At 40.3% G+C, this 18,573-nt stretch overlaps 1 pseudogene; it reads left to right on the top strand.

Annotated features, from left to right (window-relative positions):
- The first annotated feature begins 12,463 nt into the window (after positions 1-12,463).
- LOC149145007 (sucrose synthase pseudogene) overlaps positions 12,464-18,573 on the top strand; it is a 112,373-nt pseudogene continuing 106,263 nt past the window's right edge.

The raw sequence follows: 18,573 nt of genomic DNA, 5'->3' as shown, positions 1-18,573 counted from the left end.
TGTAGATTTCTTGTAGGTGCTCCTATAGGAAATGCTGAGAGAAAAAATATGGGGGGAAAGTGATGGAGGATGGTGGATACGAGGCTATGGGGGCATAAGAATACTACTCTGTGGTTGAGTTTCGAGGAGAAATTGAAAGAAAGACAGTGAGAATGCGCGAGGAGGAGTGCTCATTACCTTTTATGGTTGTTTTCGATAATGAGTGCTGCGCTGGCAGGGTGTACATTGCCTAGATTAGGACCATTGGTCCCAACCTGCTTGGTCATTATAACCCCCCCTTGTAATCATCCCCTCATTACTACATCATAGTTAACTCTTCCTCCCACTACCTATCCTTCGCATCTTTTTCTTGAGTTGATTGTGCACATGTGTGGGTGATGTCTCGGTTAAGTGGAATCAACTAAATGAAGGTGGCCAAGTTAACTGGCCACCTTTCCCTCTTTTGATTTCAACCATCTCATTGCCTTTGTATGATTCATAATTACACAAATGCAGATAGAAGAGTGACTTAGCTACTTACCTATAATCCAAGTGTATTTGTTGTCATCGACTGTGAGGTGTTGTGGCTTTCTCTGTTGCATGGCTTCATTTTCCTTCATGCATGCTTTCTCTACTTGTTGATGTGTTGTTGTGTGATTTTGTAGGTTCTTTTGCTGGAGCTAAGCTGCATGTGCCTTTTCAACCTTTAGATGTGTTGTCCCTTGCTACTTGTTCTGGACTTCTATGGGATCAACTGCTACAGGAATTCCTATAGGAGCTCTTGTAGTTGCTTCTCCTCTTGAAACTTCAGGTATTTCCCTGAGCTTGGAGCTCAAGAATGATGCTAGAGGTGGATATGAATGATGAAGGGATAGTAGGTAAGATTCAAGTAAAGTTAATGGTGAATTTTCCTCCTTTTATTTTTGTTTTTTTTCAAAACTGAAAAACTATTTTTCTGCGTTTTTTTTTTGAAAGGAAAAAAAGAATAATAATGATGCTTGGAGTGTGATGCGTGTTTGGAAATGATGGAAAAGAGGTTTGAAGATGGTAAGAGGGATTATAGGTTCCTCATGAAGCTTTTCTTGTCCCTAAAACTACCTCCTATAGAAACTTTGGCTCTCTGTAATTCCTACAGGAACCTCCTGTAGAAAAACAGAGTCTCTTGTAGAAAACATAGTTTTGGAATAAGAGGTACAGTGGGATGAAAGAGATGCCAAAAATGATGGAGGAAGGTGTGGAGAAGATGAGATGGATGCTGGTATGAATGTCAGGGTCCCCTTGGCACCTTCTTCTGCTCCTTGTAGTCCTCCTACAAACCTGTAATGCAATAAAAATTCATTTTTTCTTTCGCTTTTTTTTTTTGAAAACAACGAGGCCTTAGAGAGGTTTTCACCTTAATTGCCTGCCCCAGGCACCTAGAAGGGAGGTTTTCACCCAGGGATCTTATTATTTTCACCTTTTTCTTTTTTGACATCACTGGGCTACCTTAGAAGAGGTTTTCAACCCACTGATGGGACTCAAGCGCCTCATGGAGATTTTCATTTGAGTCCTTATTTTTTCTCTTTTTTCTTCAGTGAGTGGGTGAAGTGGAAGCTAAGACATGCTCCACTATCATCACTGTTTTATTCAAATATTCAATAAAATCTTGCTTGGAGAGGGGTTTCTTGTAGACTTTCAACCAATGTCTATTGACAAGCATGGGGATGGATTCATCATCAATGGTTCTTATTAGAACTGAACCATTGTCATTGTATTTCTCCACAGTGTAGGGTCCCAACCATCTTGTCCTTAGCTTGCCTTTTAAATCCTTTTATCTTGAATCATAGAGTAGTGCCCAATCTCCCTCTTGGAATTACTTCTGCCTGATATTTTTGTCATGCCATATCTTTCTTTGAAGTTGAACTACCTCTGTATGCAGAAGAGCTTGCAATCTGTATTCATCCAATCCATTGAGCTGAAGTAATCTCTCCTTCTCTGCATGGCTAAGGTCTAGATCCATATGAGCTGCCATCCTTAGGGTATTGAATTCAAACTCTATTGACAGCAAAGCCTTCTTCCCATAGACCAGTTCACAGGGTGTGAACCCGGTGGTGCTCTCCCATGTTGTGTTATAGACCCAAGTGGCCTCAACTAATCTATTCGCCCAGTCTTTTCTGCTGCTACTCACTACCTTGGTTAGGATCCCTTCCAATGCTCTGTTAGTGACCTCCACTTCCCATTGGCTTTTGGATGGCAAGGGGTTGAAGTCTTATGCTTGATCTTATGATTTGTGAGTAAGTCTTCAATCATGTTAGAAGTGAACTGACTGCCTTGGTCTGTGACCAACTCTCTCGGATACCCAAACTTGTAGAATATGTTTTCCCTCAAAAACTCAGCTAATTTTTCCTCTATCACTACTTTGAATGATTTTTTCTCTATCCACTTTGTTAGGTAGTCGGTTCACACAATGATGTACTACTTTTGCTTTGAAGGGGGCTTGATAGGCCCCACAAAGTCCATGCCCCACTTCTCAAATGGCTCAAAGGTCACTTGAGGTTGAATGGGAATTTCATCCTTTGGAGTGGGTTTCCCCATCCTCTGACATTGATCACATTAGCTCGTGTATCTCCTCACATCTTGATGAATAGTGGGCTAGTAGTATCCTACTTGCAATATCTTGAAGGCAATTCTTTTTGCTACAAAATGACCTCCACAAGGCCCGTCATGTTAGGTCAGGAGGATGTCAAAGACTTCCTCCTCCCAAACACATCTTCCTATGATCTAATCTGGGCCAATTTTGAAGAGATTTCCTCCAATCCAGGTAAAAGGGGCACTTTTCCTTACTATCTTGCTCTTCTCTTTTGAGGATAGGTGTGGTTGGAACTATGTTGAAACCAAGTAGTTTGCTAAATCAGCAAACCATGGAGAGAGTACTAATATAGCAAATAGGTGTTCATCTAGCATTTGTTCATCCACCATTCCTTCTTCACCTGCGGGAAAATCTACTCTAGACAAAAAGTCAGCAACAACATTCTCTTTATCAGGCTTATCAATAATGGTCAGATCAAACTACTGCAGTAAAAGAAACAATCTAATAATGCGAGCATTTACATCTGGTTTTTTCATTAAGTATCTAATTTCAACATGATCAGTGTGCACAAATGTTTGATAGCCTGTGATATAATGTCTGAATTTGTTTAAGGAATGCACGATAGCTAGGAGTTCCTTCTGGGTCACTATATAGTTTAACTCTACCTTTGACAAGTTTCCCCTTATAAAGTATATGGCATAAGCTAATTTTTTATCAGTTTGTCCTAAGGCTACTCCTATTGCTTTTTTCAAGCCATCTATTTGAATGTGAAAGGGTAGGGCCTAGTTTGGGCCTCTAAGAATTGGGGCAGTCAATAGCTTACTCTTTAAGGTATCTAGGGCTTCTTGACAGTTTTCCAACCATATGAACTCAACATCTTTGCCTAGGAGGCCAAACAAAGGAGAGGCTAACTTGCTGAAGTATTTAATGAATCTCCTATAATATCCAGCTAGGCCTAGGAAGCTTCTAACATCTCTCACCTTTTGAGGAGGTGGGACCCTTTGGATGATGGCAATTTTGTTGGGGTCCACCTGTAGTCCTTGTTGAGATATTGCATGACCTAGCACGGTCCCTTCAGTCATCAAAAATTCACATTTTTCTAGATTGAGGGATAGGTTCATCTCAATACACTTATCTAGAACATTTCCTAGGTTAGATAAAGCTTCCTGAACTAGTTCAGAAATTATACTCAATACCACTCTTTGGAAAGTGGCTAGAGTGTTGCACAAACCAAAAGGAAGGACCTGGTATGAAAAGGTACCCCAAGGACAAGTGAAAGTGGTCTTATCGGTCTTCCAGGCTTATTTGAATCTGATTGTACCCGCTAAACCCATCTAGGAAGGAGAAAAACTTTTTCCCTATTAGAGCGTTTAACACTTGATCTATGAAAGGTAACAGAAAATGGTCCTTCTTAGTGGCTTTGTTCAATTCCCAATAATCGACACAGATTCTCCACTTACCATTTTTCTTTGGCACTATCACCAAAGGAGAGACCTGTTCACTGTCAGAGATGAAATAGATGAATCTTGCATCAAGCAATTTTTGCAGTTCTTCCTTAACAATATCTTTAAGTGTTGGGTTCATTCTCCTTTGAGGTTGCCTAACTAGCTTGCAATCTTCCTTGTTGTATATATGATTAGTACATATTGAAGGATGCACTCCCTTCATCTCCTTATAACTCCAAGTGAAGGCATCTAGATGTTTTCTTAGTATGCTGCATAGCTCCTTCTCCTGGGAAGTAGATAGGGATTAATTGATTTTCAATGTTCTTTCTGGGCTGAAATCTATATTTTTAACGTGGAGAGAAGTGGGGTTGGCCACACAGAGATCATTTGAGGGGTTGTTTTGGGTTTCTCTTACTATATATTCTAATGGTGATACACTGGGTGGTGGATTCTGAATCAAATTTTCAATCATATCATCCTCATCTTGCAGTTTCCCCCCATGGGGATTTCTAACGTATAAAGTGGTGCAGAATAAACTTCATCCTCATCCTCCTCCTCCAGCCAGAGAGGTAGATCATGTTCTAGCACGGGTTGGGCAGGAGGATATAGAATTAACTACTTGGACATGTGCCCGTTCTTTATGGTAATTGTTATCACCCCAAGAAGCTCTCCTAGGTTGTATACCAGAGATGCTCGGGAACATTACAAACTCAACAAAAATGTTGGAAAATGGTGGATGAATGAAAGAAATGTTGCATATTCAAGCTAGATAACCACTTCTACTATGATTAACCCCAGACATGGGTGAACACTCCCAGATTACAGGGCTTTAGACCACCAATTACTCATAGTTTTAAAGAAAATGTGATGATGGAGAATACTGATCACACCAACAGATGCACAGGACCCTGTGATGGCTAGCTACAACCAGTTAAAAGGTCTGTAAATATATTTCCTAATGCACAGACAGGATGACAGCTCTCTGGCATTGAAACAATAGAAACCTAAATACACATTCAATAATACCAACTAGATTCTAACACAGAGGTGGGATGACAGCCCCTCTAATGCTATACATCAAGAGAAAATGAAAAATGCATAACAGGCAAAGCCTGGAACAAAGAAGAAGTGGAAAGCGAGCAATTGACAACAAAAGAAGGTTGCATTAGTTGAAAATGAAGACCAAAAGCTACAGGTATCACAGTAGTTACAGTCTCCAGAAGTTGAACTTTACATCAAAATAACACTCATCAACCATCAACCCTCATTACATTTTCTTTTTGGGTATATATTGAGGTTTGTTTACAAAATTGCTCTGCCATGCTATGCATGGAGGGGTCATAACTGGCCACCAACCACATTTATAGTCAAATATGGGTTTCTGCTACAAGGTGACTGTTTTAATAAATCAATTTGACATTTACTGGTACTTTGATGTCCTTCTTGAGCAGGCGGAGTACCATATGGGATAAAAACTCCATAACTGGTAAATGAATTCGACTACTCAAGGTAGTACTCTCCTTCCCTAGCCGTGATGTTATTTAAATGCAGGTAGTTGAAGAGTAATGGCGCGGGGCACCAGATTCTTGCCTCCTTCTTCCTTGGGAAACATGGTAGAGGTCGGGGCACCAAGACTGTGTGGCGGATACATGGGCATGAAGGTAAGGCAACACTGGCTGTTGGATGAAGTAAATGGATGGCAGAGATCAACTTGGAGTGGCTATTGGAAGACATATGCAGATGGAAGAGTGTGGGCCGTTGGATCATGTAATCGAATGGTGGAGGACAACTTACGTAGGCTAACGGAAGGTAGGCGAGTAGGGAGATCACGGACCGTTGGATCGTTAGATGGATGATCGGATGCTGGACGGGTGCGGAAGCCGCGGAGAAATTAATGGGCAGGATTTGTATGGGATGAGCAGTAAGAACTTTCCCTATACCGCTCACAGCAGATGGGTGGTTTTCGTGTGTGGAGGAGCGATCAAGTAAAATAGCGCCGCTTGGTGGATGGGACGATGGGGAAACCACTTTCCCCACGGGTTATCATGTGCACAGGTTCCAGTGGAGGGAGGAGTGTCTATCATTGGATCCTGGCAGGGAAAGATCGGATGGTCCAAGAATTAAAACGTGTGCTTTTTGCTTGATGTGATAGGTAAGGGTCTTGGTGGTAGCACTTTTTCATATGTGCGTAGTTATGAAGGGTTAAGACCTTAGCGTCAGGGGCCCAAGGGAAAAGGGTTTATACGGGATATATATAAAAACTTAGAATAAAATGGAGGAAACACATACAACGGGGGTTTAAGTAAATACGGTTTTATGTTGAATTTTGGGGTAAAGCATGGATAGTGGGGTGATGAGCCCCAAAAATGGATAATTATATGGGCTCATTCAACCTCCTAATTTGACTTAATCCACCATTCTCATTATTTTATTGCATGTTTTTTATTATATTTATGCTAATAGAGTGAATTGGGTTAGTCATTCTGCCAACAGGTCTAATGTGTGCTTTTTGTAGTCTTTTTGGTCAATTTGGAGACAAAATCAAAGGTTTTAATGAGCACTTGGCAGCCAAATTCGTGGGAGAACAAGGGAGAGGATTTTTAGGAAGGTTTCCCCTTCATTTATGGGCCCTTACCTTGAATTCTCCACCATCAGCTCGGAGTTCAAGGGCCACCAAATCGATTATCACAAGGGCAGCCAAGCAAGTCAAGTAGGACTGTTGTTAACTGCAAGTTTTGGGCAGCCGAGTCCCTAAAGTTTAGGAGGGTTGTTGGGGTCCGCAATTTGTATAAATAAGAAGGCTTAGGGTCTCATTTTGGTTAGCCAATAGTTAGTCACTTTGTAGGCAGAAGTTAGCTAGCTTGTAGTTCGATTTTAGTCAGTAGATTAGCTTTGCATTTCAGCACATTTTCAAGCTTTCCCTTGTAGACAGTTTTGATGTAACTCTTATTTTCTTGCTCAATAAAGATGAATCCAGAATTTCACAAGCTCTAAATCTCTCTTAGGAGGCTGTAGCTCTTGGGGTTGGGCCCATCTCAAGTGCCCAGTACCTCTTTTCTTTACTTTTATGTGTCTTTGCTGCATTCTTAGAATAAAATCTGCTATTTAGATTTAAATCTTGTTTTGTTATTTAGGTTTTTTTTTATGATTAAAATAGCTTTTCATGGTTAGAATAGATTGGTAGGATAATAACAGGAAAAATGCTCCAAAAGAGGGTCAACAAACACTTTTGGTTTCACCTCTTCCTTATTGGATCAAGGGCTGGAATTGAAGTGACCGTGATGTCCCAAGAAAAAATAATAGTTTGCTTTACCATGCAATCCTTAGTGTACTGTTTTCATTCGCAGAAGTTGGTTATGTGTTCAGATCTCTAAAATGGTTCATTGCATAGTTGATATACATGTTTCTCTTTCAAATAAAGCTGTTGTTCATTCACTTTATTGTTAGTTAGATTGGATTATCTAGGACTTTGATTACTTGCAAGACTTTGTTGATTCAGTTGAATGTATACGGTGGAGAGCATCTCTACCACTCTTTCATCCACCTAAGCTTCATCAGAGCCATCTTCTCCATCTCCTAGATAGGTTCCTCATCTCACATCTGTCCTCTTGCCCACGTAACTCTACCTTTTTGTGCAATCATTGTTTTAGCCTTCTTTGAGCCAATTTAGCCATCTACACATTCTCACCACTCCATCCACTAGTCCCTGGGCCACTTCAGACCCCTATCCTACCTCCATATCCCTTCATGCATCTTCCCTCACTCACCGATCCTCCAAAATCCAATTTTTAAACATCCTGTAGAAATTTCTGAACATCCTATAGAAATTCCTGAACATCCTGTAGAACCCTTGCAGACTTCCTGTAGAAGCTCACAAATGAGGTTTCTTGATCGCCAAACTTTTTGAAACTCTCTGGAAGGGTGTTAGGGACTCCTTATACCCTCTCTAAACCTTCCCGACCTCTTCCAAGCATTTATCCTCCTTGATCCACCCCTGTACAATCAAAGAACAGTGAAAGAATATGCATGATGAAACTAACGACTCAATCAGAAATACAAAAAGATGTTTTCTTTAGATAGAGGTAGTCTAGACACATGTATTTTACCTTCATAGAAGTAATGGCACCTCTTTCAGTAGTTTGCATTCTCTCCTTTGCATCAGTAGGACTAGCTGGTAGAATTAGGGTTTGCTAGGGTTTGTGTTTTCCTTCAGTTTTTCAATCTCTTTTCGCAAATAGATTAGCTTCCTTCGAGTTAGCTTTCATCCATAAATTAAAAAGCTTCTTCTAAGAGCTCATAGAAGTTGGCTTCAGCTCCTAGTGGACTTGTGCCAACTGACCAAGTGACAGTTGCGGCAAGAGCTAGTACTTGTGCATACAACTACCAGGTTAATAAAATTAAAGAAGGGAGTTCTAGGAGTTGCAAAATTATTGCTGCAATACTGGAGCTCACCATTCTTTTTGGCATCGTTGCGGGGGAAGCGTCAGAGTATTGGTGATTGCTGCTTTTCTTCTATTTTCCACTACAACCTTCTGCTAAGTAGTTTATTTCATTTCCATTATGCAATTTCGTTTCTGCAAAAGTAGATTAGCATTTACCGCTTTCATAGATTAGCATTTCAATTCCACAATTTCATTTCTGCAAGCATAGACTAGCATTTCATTCCTGCAATTTCGTTTGAGCAAAATATATTAGTCCTTTACTGCTTTCATTTCAATTCTACATTTTCATTTCAGCAAGATAGTTAGTTGCAGTTCAATCTATTTTAGTTTTTGCAGGTACAAGCAGAAGAAAAATAAAAATCAACCAGAAAGATTTTATTTCATACCTTATAGGAGTAGAGATAAGTCAGAAAAATGTTTGCAAAACACCCCCACTTCTTCACACAGCCAACCTTCTCTCTTCTTCGATGGCTGTGATTAAAGAACCCTTAGGTGGACAGCAAGACATATTTGAAGAACCTCAAGGGAAGAAGAAGAAGAAAACATTCCTCTGGAGCAAATGGCTACAAGCAGAAATGTTGGGAGCAGTACCTTATCCAAAAATGAATTTGCATATCAGATGGAAGATTTCAAGAGCGAGGTAAGGCAGTTTCTTGCCATGCAAATGGATACCTTGCGGATTCAAAAGAAGCAAGAAGAAGCCAAGAGGGCTTTGGCTATATTTTGTCCCAGGTGCACTGGAAAGCATCCTTGGAATGAATGTCCATTGCACTCCATAGAAGTGTGTTTTGTCTGTGAAGAAGACCATCCTACGAATCAGTGCCCTTCCTTGCCTGTACTTAAAGCTGCATATCAGAGAGCCAAAGGAGCCACTGAACCACTATATTATATGAATTAAAGGAGGCCACATGGATCCATACCTTACTAGGAGGGAATGCAAAATACATCCCAGACCTATTATAACCCCTATCAAGCCACTTCCATGCCTTCTTGGGGTCCCCTTGCTCATCCTTCCTAGTCCACACCCCCTCCTTGGTCGTATCCTCCTCAATATTATGCCCAACCACCTGCTCATTCATTTCACTCTTATGCTCAGCCACAGCCTCAGTGGAATGCACCTAATCAGGGGTGGAGGCCCTAGTACAACTCTCCTCCCGCTCATTTTCCTCCACCACCTACCCAAATACAACCCCATCCACATCCATCTCAAATATACACCCCCACTCAGCTACCCGTACAACCATTCCCAAAACCATACAATGGAGTAGCTATATCCAATTACAATGTTGAGGCACAACATGTCCAAATGACTCCTCTTGAGCTTGATGATCTTCACCATAGCTTAGGAAGAGTATTGCAAAACAAAGATTATATTGACAACATTGAAGGACCAAAGGAAAAAGAAGATTCAAAAGAAAGGATCAAAGAACCATGGGCTGCTCTTGATGAAGAGAAGAGATCAGAATCAGAGATCAAGAAAGCTCCCTTATGGTTACCATCAAATCTTCCATGTATTCAAGAGAAAGATCAGCAAAAAGAGGAAGATGAGAAAGTCATGGTAGAAGGTGACATGAAACATGATCCAGATCAGCAAAAGGACCAAGGATATCAGAGCTATATTGAAATATGGTTTCAGACGGTCACTAAGTTGCAGCAGTACTCTCTTCTTCAGCGATGTTTGATCCCTTCAAAGTCAAATCATTTGGTCTCTGAAATGTGGATAGTTGTCAAAGCATGCATTTCAAGCCTCCACATCATCTTGTCTCTAATCTCTATGTGCACATGGCTCCATTTGAAGTATTCTTATACTTGAAAAGAATTTTGTTTTTTTCAAGTAGGGTAGGGTAGAGAAAAAAAAGAAAAAAAAGAAAAAGAAAAAATGAAAATAAAAATCTGCGGTGAAAATCTCCTTGGAGGCAGCTTAGATTGGCTCATTGATTGAAAACCTCCATGAGGCGGTCAATGGGTTGGAAAGAAGAGAAAATAAAAAGGGAATAAGATCCCTGGGTGAAAACCTCCCTCAGAGGCGCCCAAGGCAGGAAATTAGGGTGAAAACCTCCATGAGGCACCCTAGTTGTTTTTCAAAAAAAAAGAGAAAAAGAAAAGAAAAATAAAGCTAATTTCCATTGAATAATTGCAGGTTGCAAGAAGGACATAGCAGGTCAGGGAGGATCGCTCAAAATAAAGACAAAGGAAGTGTTGTGCCTTCTACAGGAAGTTCTGTGTTTTCTACAGGAAGTTCTGTGTCTTCTACAGGAAGCCTACAAACGAGCCAAAATTGATCTTTGAAGAGGACCTGAAGGCCGAGAATCTATCCCTGATGCCTGCAAGCATCCATGTTTCCATCCCTCACCCTTCTCAATCATTTTTTCCATCTCATTGTGCTTCTTTCCTCAAAACTGTGTGTTCTACAGGAAGTTCCTGTAGAAATTACAGGATTTCTACAGGAAGCTAGAAATGGATTTGAAAAAGGTATTTTGGCAAGCATGAGAGCTTCCTCAAGGGGTCAGAAGTCCTCCTGCAATCTTCAAACTCCTCCTCCATCATCTCCATGCCTGCATCACAACCCAAGCTCAGTTTTTCTTTCCATGCAAAAACTTGCAGAATGCTTTGAAGAAAAAATACATAGAACAGAATTTGTTTTTGCCCTAACTTGAAAACCATGCATCCATTTGAAAAACCGTGTTACGGGGAATTCTACAGGGGTGATGGCAACATGCCTAAGCAGTTTCAGCTAATTTCAATGCACGGTTTCAAAGAAATCAGCCTCCATCACCATCAACCATTTTTTCATTTTCTCCCTATCCGTGCATCCGTTTCAAAGCTTGCTTCATGGGGAGATGCATATGGGTGATAGTACCCTACCCAAGCAGTTTCAGCCGATTCTGATGCACAGTTTCTAAGAAATTGATCTCTGTAATCTTCAGCCATTTTCCATTTTTCTCGAAATGTGTGCATCCATTGATCGCAATTTTGCTATGGGAGGTCCATCATGATGATAGGAACATGCTAAGCAAGTTTCAGATCGATCCGATCTATCATTCGGGAGCAATGGAAAAAACAAGTTTCAGTCCTGTGAAAATTCAGTAGCAGCAGCTTGAGGGTGTAGATCTGAACATGAAGCTAGCTCCTATAGCATGGATCCGGCCAGAGGATACCTGCACAAGAAAGAAGCCATGAATTAGCAGCCAAGCCATCATGCAACCACCAAAACAAATGCATGTAGCATTAGAAAGAACCTCACAACAACCATTTGACTTCAGGTACGTGACTAAAACTCATTCCTCTAATTGCATGAATGTAATTCGAAAACAGCATGAGCAATGAGATGGTTTGGATTAAAAAAAATCGGTGGCCAGCTAACTAGCCACCCTCATCCAGTTCAATAGTGCTCGGTGGGTGAATAAGACACATGCACTAAACCATCTCAGGAGGAAATTGGGAAACAAGTAATGGTGACTGTTTGACCTTAAACGTGATTGATGGAGTGATCACAGGTAGGAAACATGATGATTCGTGATAGCACTTATGTCTGCATGGCCAGCACATGTTTTTGCCACCTCACCACAAATCATGTAGCAATTAAAGATGGCTTGGCTGAAACTCACAAACTGATGTTCATCTGCACTTTCCACATCCTCAACTGAAGTGTGCACAATCGGTTAACCTATCGTCCTCCACTGAGTTTTTCTACCTGTTTTCGAAATTCTCCCTCATATCGGGCTCGCTCAAAGGCAAAATAACATTCTACAGGAAATGGGGGGGTCTTCTACAGGAAGTATGGCACAGCATTCTGGAGCAGAGAAGCCCAGACTTTTCTTCATCGAGTTTGGAGTTCTGAGAGAGGTGGGCTTGGAAAAAACACTCTTCCATGCAATCAATGAATTGAAAGAATTGGTGGAACACAAAATTCAAGGATACTCTGGGTACCCTTTAGAACAGAAAAAGGAGTTCTGCAGAAATGGGTTTCTCGATTTGATGTGTGGCCTTACTTGGAGAGATTTTCAGAGGATGTATTAAATGAAGTAATGGCAAAGCTAAAAGGTCAACCTGACCTGATCATTGGAAATTACAGTGATGGAAATTTAGTTGCATCTCTGATTTCACATAGACAAGGAATCACTCAGTGCAACATAGCCCATGCTTTGGAGAAGACCAAATACCCAGATTCAGACATATACTGGAAAAAATATGAAGGAAAATACCATTTCTCTTGCCAGTTTACTGTAGATCTAATTGCAATGAATCATGCAGATTTTATTATCACTAGCACATATCAAGAGATTGTTGGAAGCAAGGATATTGTTGGACAGTATGAGAGCCACACTGCTTTCACCCTTCCTAGTCTTTATCGTGTGGTTCATGGAATTGATGTTTTTGATCCCAAATTAAACATTGTTTCTCCTGGAGCAGACATGCAGATTAATTTCCCTTATACAGAGAAGCAGCATTGTCTTACTGCTTTACATGGTTCAATTGAGGAACTCTTGTTCAATCCTGAACAGACAGTTGAACACATGTGTATTTTGAATGACCATAAAAAGCCCATTATCTTTTCTATGGCAAGACTCGATAGAGTGAAAAACATGATAGGACTGGTTGAATGGTTTGCAAAGAACAAACACTTGAGGGATACTTTCCTCCATGTTCTGGGAAGGAAACCATATACAGAATTCCCATTCTGGTCAATGCACAAGCCAAAACAGAGCGTGAGGAAGCAAGATATTGAGGCAGAGAAGAAAACTAAGGGTAAGGAAGCTAAGGGAAAGAAAACCTAGGGCAAACCATCACATGAAAAGCCACAGGAAAATCAAGAGGAAAAGCAAGAAAGAAAAAGAAGGAAGAAACAGAGAAAAAAAACAAGTTTAATCCTTGAAAGTTGTTGCAGGTTGCAGGAACACAATGCGGAAAGGGGGCCTCCCAACACAAGCAAAAGGGTACCTACCAAGTTCCCAGGCATCCTCACATCCATCCCCTCCATGAACACTCATTTTTTCAGGGTTCAGACACAATCTAGTCATGGTTCAACCTTCTACAGGAAGCTACAGGACTTTCTACAGGAAGTTCTGTATTTCTACCAGAAACTCCTGTAGAGCCTTTGGGTAGGCCAGAATCGATTATGGAGAGGGATTTGAAGCTTGAAGTCTATTGAGGAGGAATACAACCACTCTTTTCTTCCATCCTCCACTGGTTTCATCTCCTTTCACCACCATTGCCACCATCTGATTGAATATACTTGCACAATCATAGCAAAGCTGAGAATTCTCTAGGAAAAGGAGCAGGCAGTGGGAAGAAGCAGAGAGAAAAACATGGTTTCTTGACCGAGAAGAGGACATCACTTCAGAAGCTTGGCATGATAGGGAGGCCACCAAGGCCATCAAAGATGAGTAGATAGATTGGTTGCTCAGAGGATGAGCAACACTTTCAGTAGGGGGGTGATGATGAGCCCCAAAAATGGATAATTATATGGGCTCATTCAACCTCCTAATTTGACTTAATCCACCATTCTCATTAGTTTATTGCATTTTTTTTATTATATTTATGCTAATAGAGTGCATTGGGTTAGTCATTATGCCAACAAGTCTAATGTGTGCTTTGTGTAGTCTTTTTGGTCAATTTGGAGACAAAATCAAAGGTTTTAACGAGCACTTGGCACCCAAATTCGTGGGAGAACAAGGGAGAGGATTTTTAGGAAGGTTTCCCCTTCATTTATGGGCCCTTACCTCGAATTCTCCACCATCAGCTCAGATTTCAAGGGCCACCAAATCGATTATCACAAGGGCAGCCAAGCCAGTCAAGTAGGACTGCTGTTAAGTGTAAGATTTGGACAGCCGAGTCCCTAAATTTTACGAGGGTTGTTGGGGTCCTCAATTTGTATAAATAAGAAGGCTTAGGGCCTCATTTTGGTTAGCCAGTAGTTAGTCACTTTGTAGGCAGAAGTTAGCTAGCTTGTAGTTCGATTTTAGTCAGTAGATTAGCTTTGCATTTCAGCACATTTTCAAGCTTTCCCTTGTGGACAGTTTTGATGTAACTCTTCTTTTCTTGCTGAATAAAGATGAATCTAGCTTTGCACCAGCTCTAAATCTCTCTTAGGGGGCTGTAGCTCTTGGGGTTGGGCCCATATCAAGTGCCCAGTACCTCCTTTGTTTACTTTTATGTGTCTTTGTTGCATTCTTAGAATAAAATTTTCTATTTAGATTTAAATCTTGTTTTGTTATTTAGGTTGTTTTTGATGATTAAAATAGCTTTTCATGTTTATAATACATTGGTAGGATAATAACAGGAAAAAGGCTCCAAAAGAGGGTCAACAAATACTTTTGGTTTCACCTCTTCCTTATTGGATCAAGGGTTGGAATTGAAGTGACCGTGTTGTCCCAAGCAAAAACACTAGTTTTCTTTACCATGCGATCCTTAGTGTACTGTTTTCATTTGCAGAAGTTGGTTATGTGTTCAGAACTCTAAAATGGTTCATTGCGTAGTTGATATACATGGTTCTCTTTCAAATAAAGTTGTTGTTCATTCACTTTATTGTTAGTTAGATTAGATTAGCTAGGACTTTGATTACTTGCAAGACTTTATTGATTCAGTTGAATGTATACGGTGCAGAGCATCTCTACCACTCTTTCATCCACCTAAGCTTCATCAGAGCCATCAGCTCCATCTCCTAGATAGGTTCCTCGTCTCACATCTATCCTCTTGCCCATGTAACCCTACCTTTTTATGCAATCATTGTTTCAGCCTTCTTTGAGCCAATTTAGCCATCTACACCTTCTCACCACTCCATCCACCAGTCCCTGGGCCGCTTCAAACCCATATCCTACCTCCATATCCCTTCATGCATCGTCCCTCACTCACCCATCCTCCAAAATCCAATTTCTAAACATCCTGTAGAAATTTCTGAACATCTTGTAGAAATTCCTGAACATCCTGTAGAACCCCTGCAGACTTCCTATAGAAGCTCACAAATGAGGTTTCTTGATCGCCAAACTTTGTGAAACTCTCTGAAAGGGTGTTAGGGACTCCTTAGACCCTCTCTGAACCTTCCCGACCTCTTCCAAGCATTTCTCCTCGTTGATCCACCCCTGCACAATCAAAGAACAATGAAAGCATATGCATGATGAAACTAACGACTTAATAAAAAATACAAAAAGATGTTTTCTTCAGATAGAGGTAGTCTAGACACATGTATTTTACCTTCATAGAAGTAAATGCTCTGCTTTCAATAGTTTTCATTCTCTCCTTTGCATCAGTAGGACTAGCTGGTAGAATTAGGGTTTGCTAGGGTTTGCGTTTTCCTTCAGTTTTTCAATCTCTTTTCGCAAATAGATTAGCTTCCTTCGAGTTAGCTTTCATCCATCAATTAAAAAGCTTCTTCTAAGAGCTCATAGAAGTTGGCTTAAGCTCCTAGCTGACTTGTGCCAGCTGACCAAGTGACAGCTGCGGCAAGAGCTAGTGCTTGTGCATACAACATCGTCGCTTCCAAGTTTGTTACGAACTACCGGGTTGATAAAATTAAAGAAGGGAGTTCCAGGAGTTGCAACATTATTGCTGCAATACTGGAGCTCACCATGGGGTTCATGGAAGTGTAGGGAAAAATGGAGGAGAAGAAAGAAAATTTGTTGTAAGCCCTTTGCGACCAAAACCAACACTGCCCAACCTGCTTTATCCATCAAAAGTTGAAGAGCATGGCAGAGTTAACACTGGCTTCTTCTGGGGATGAGATCCTCCCTGTGAGGTCTCAAGAACCTATAGATCAATGCCTTTTTAGCTGAAAACAAATTAGCAAAAATTCCTAGTGTTCCATTGGGCATGGAGTCTATTGCACCTATACTAAACTAATAAAAAAAATTACAACTTTTAAGGCCAAAGACCTTAAACAAAATAAACCTTCAAAAACCGCCCATTAACTAGGCCATCAAAAACTGCTTCTCCTCCCATACTTTTCAATATGAAGGTGGTGTTCCCTTGAATCTGTGAAACGATGAAAGGCCCTGTCCAGAAAGCATCAAATTTCCCATGGTTTCCTTTCTTTTCCTTTAGTGCATCCCATTTCAAAAACAAGTCTCCAACCTGAAAATTATATGATTTTGTCTTCCTGTCAAAAGCATCGTTGATCTTTTTCTGATGTGCTACAGCCTTTTCAACCAACTATTCTTTGATCTGATGTACTTCTGCCAAATCAGTGATCCTCTTTGCCATGTCTTCTTCCTCATTCTACTCTTCTTGAAGGAATTTTTCCATAGGGAGAGTTAGCTGAATTCGGAATACAGCTTCAGTGCCCACAGTGCATACTTGAGCTTGGAATCCCAATTCTTTTTATTGTCTTCCAACAGCTTCTTGATTATCCTTATCAAGCTTTTATTAGAGGATTCTGCTAGACCATTACCTTGAGGATAATATGAGATGGAATGAACAAGTTTAATCCCCATTGAATCACACATTTCCACCAGTTCTTTTTCCCCGAAGGCTGCTACATTATCTGTGACTAGTTTGTGTGGACAACCAAATTTGCTGAAGATATTCTCTGTCAAAAACTTGATGACCACATTATGATCAACCTTCCTTGCAGGGATTTCTTCAATCCAGTTAGTGAAATAATCAGTGGCTACTAATATCCATCTGTGCTAGCCACTGGAATGTGGATTGATTTCTCCAATAAAATCCAAGCCCCACTACTAAAAAGGTCCTTTTGCAAGTATTGGTTTTAGGGGCAGGGACTTCAAACTGTTGTTTTCCTTCAAATCTTTGGCACCTGTCACAAGATTTAACAAATAAAAATACATCAGAAAATAAGGTGGGCCAATAGTACCCAGCTCTGAGAATTTTATGGACTGTAGTTTTCCAATAATGGTGTCTTCCACACATACTAGAATGAAATTTCTACATAACTTCTTTTGACTGTTCTTTGTCCATACACCTCAAATGCACTCCAGATGGATCCCTCTAGTAGAGCAGATTTTCATTGATGCAATATTTAGTTGCCCTAAGATTTATGGTTCTGGCTTGACTTTGAGTAAGTTCTAAAGGGATTTCTAGCTTCAGCAAAAAATTAACTATTGCAGAATACCAATTACATGAAGCTAGATTCTCGGCACTGCTTTCTGTCTGATTCAGTTGCTTCCTCTTTTTCTGCCTGACCATTTTCTGCAATTGAGCATAGGAAATCAATATCCAATGATCTACAATTTTCTTCAGCTAATAACCTAGCAAGACCCTGACCTTTGACCAGCTTAGTGGGCTTCAATTCTATATTAAGTTCAATCAATTTTGCAATCCATTTTTCCCTTCTTCCATCAGCATCTAGTTGTCTTAAGACATCTTTTATTGAAGCAGAGGGTACATATGCAATTATCTTGGAATGCAGAATATAAACTCTGAAATCTTTCAAGGATTTGATAAGGGCATCTACCTATTTTTCAATAATATCATACCTTAGTTCAGCATCCCTCAAATTCTTGCTGAAAAATGCTATTGGATGTTCTGAACCTTCTTCATCTGCCTGCAATAAAACTGTTGCAATGGTGTCTTGAGAGGAAAATGAGAATACATGGAACTCCTTGCTATAATCTGGACTTATTAAAGTGGGAGCCTCCATAATAGCTTTTATAACAGACTCAAATGATTTTCTTGCTGAATTAGTCCATTTGATGTCTACCCCTTTTTTCAACATCGAGGTAATGTGCTTCACATATTCGGCAAAATTTGGGATAAACCTCCTTACAAAGTTAATTTTTCCTAGAAAGGATTGGATATCCTTCTTTGACCTTGGGATAGAAAAGGCTTGTATTGGTTTTACTCTTTCTGGATCAATTCGGACACCTGCAGTAGACACAGCATGTCCTAACAGCTTGCCTTCTTCTAAAGAAAATTGTGAATTTTTGGGATTGACTGAAATCCCAAACCTCCTGCACTTCAAAAATAATTTTTTTGAATGCTGCAAATGATTTTGATGGCTACTGGAGTAAATTGTTATATCATCAAGGTAGATAAGGACAAATTTATCCTTCTCTCCCACAGATGCTATATCCATAGCTCTCTGAAAGGTTGCTCCAGCATTCATCAATCCAAAAGGCATCTTGGCATACATAAAAGTGCCCCAAGGAGTGGTAAATGCAGTCTTCTCTTGGTCATCTCGGTG

The sequence above is a fragment of the Pinus tabuliformis genome, chromosome X (genome assembly GCF_031772625.1).
Source record: "Pinus tabuliformis cultivar Carrire ecotype Pingquan chromosome X, CPIR1, whole genome shotgun sequence".
Taxonomy (NCBI): Eukaryota; Viridiplantae; Streptophyta; class Pinopsida; order Pinales; family Pinaceae; genus Pinus; species Pinus tabuliformis.
The sequence above is the reverse complement of the archived record's forward strand: the minus strand, read 5'-3'. Positions and strand labels throughout refer to the sequence as shown.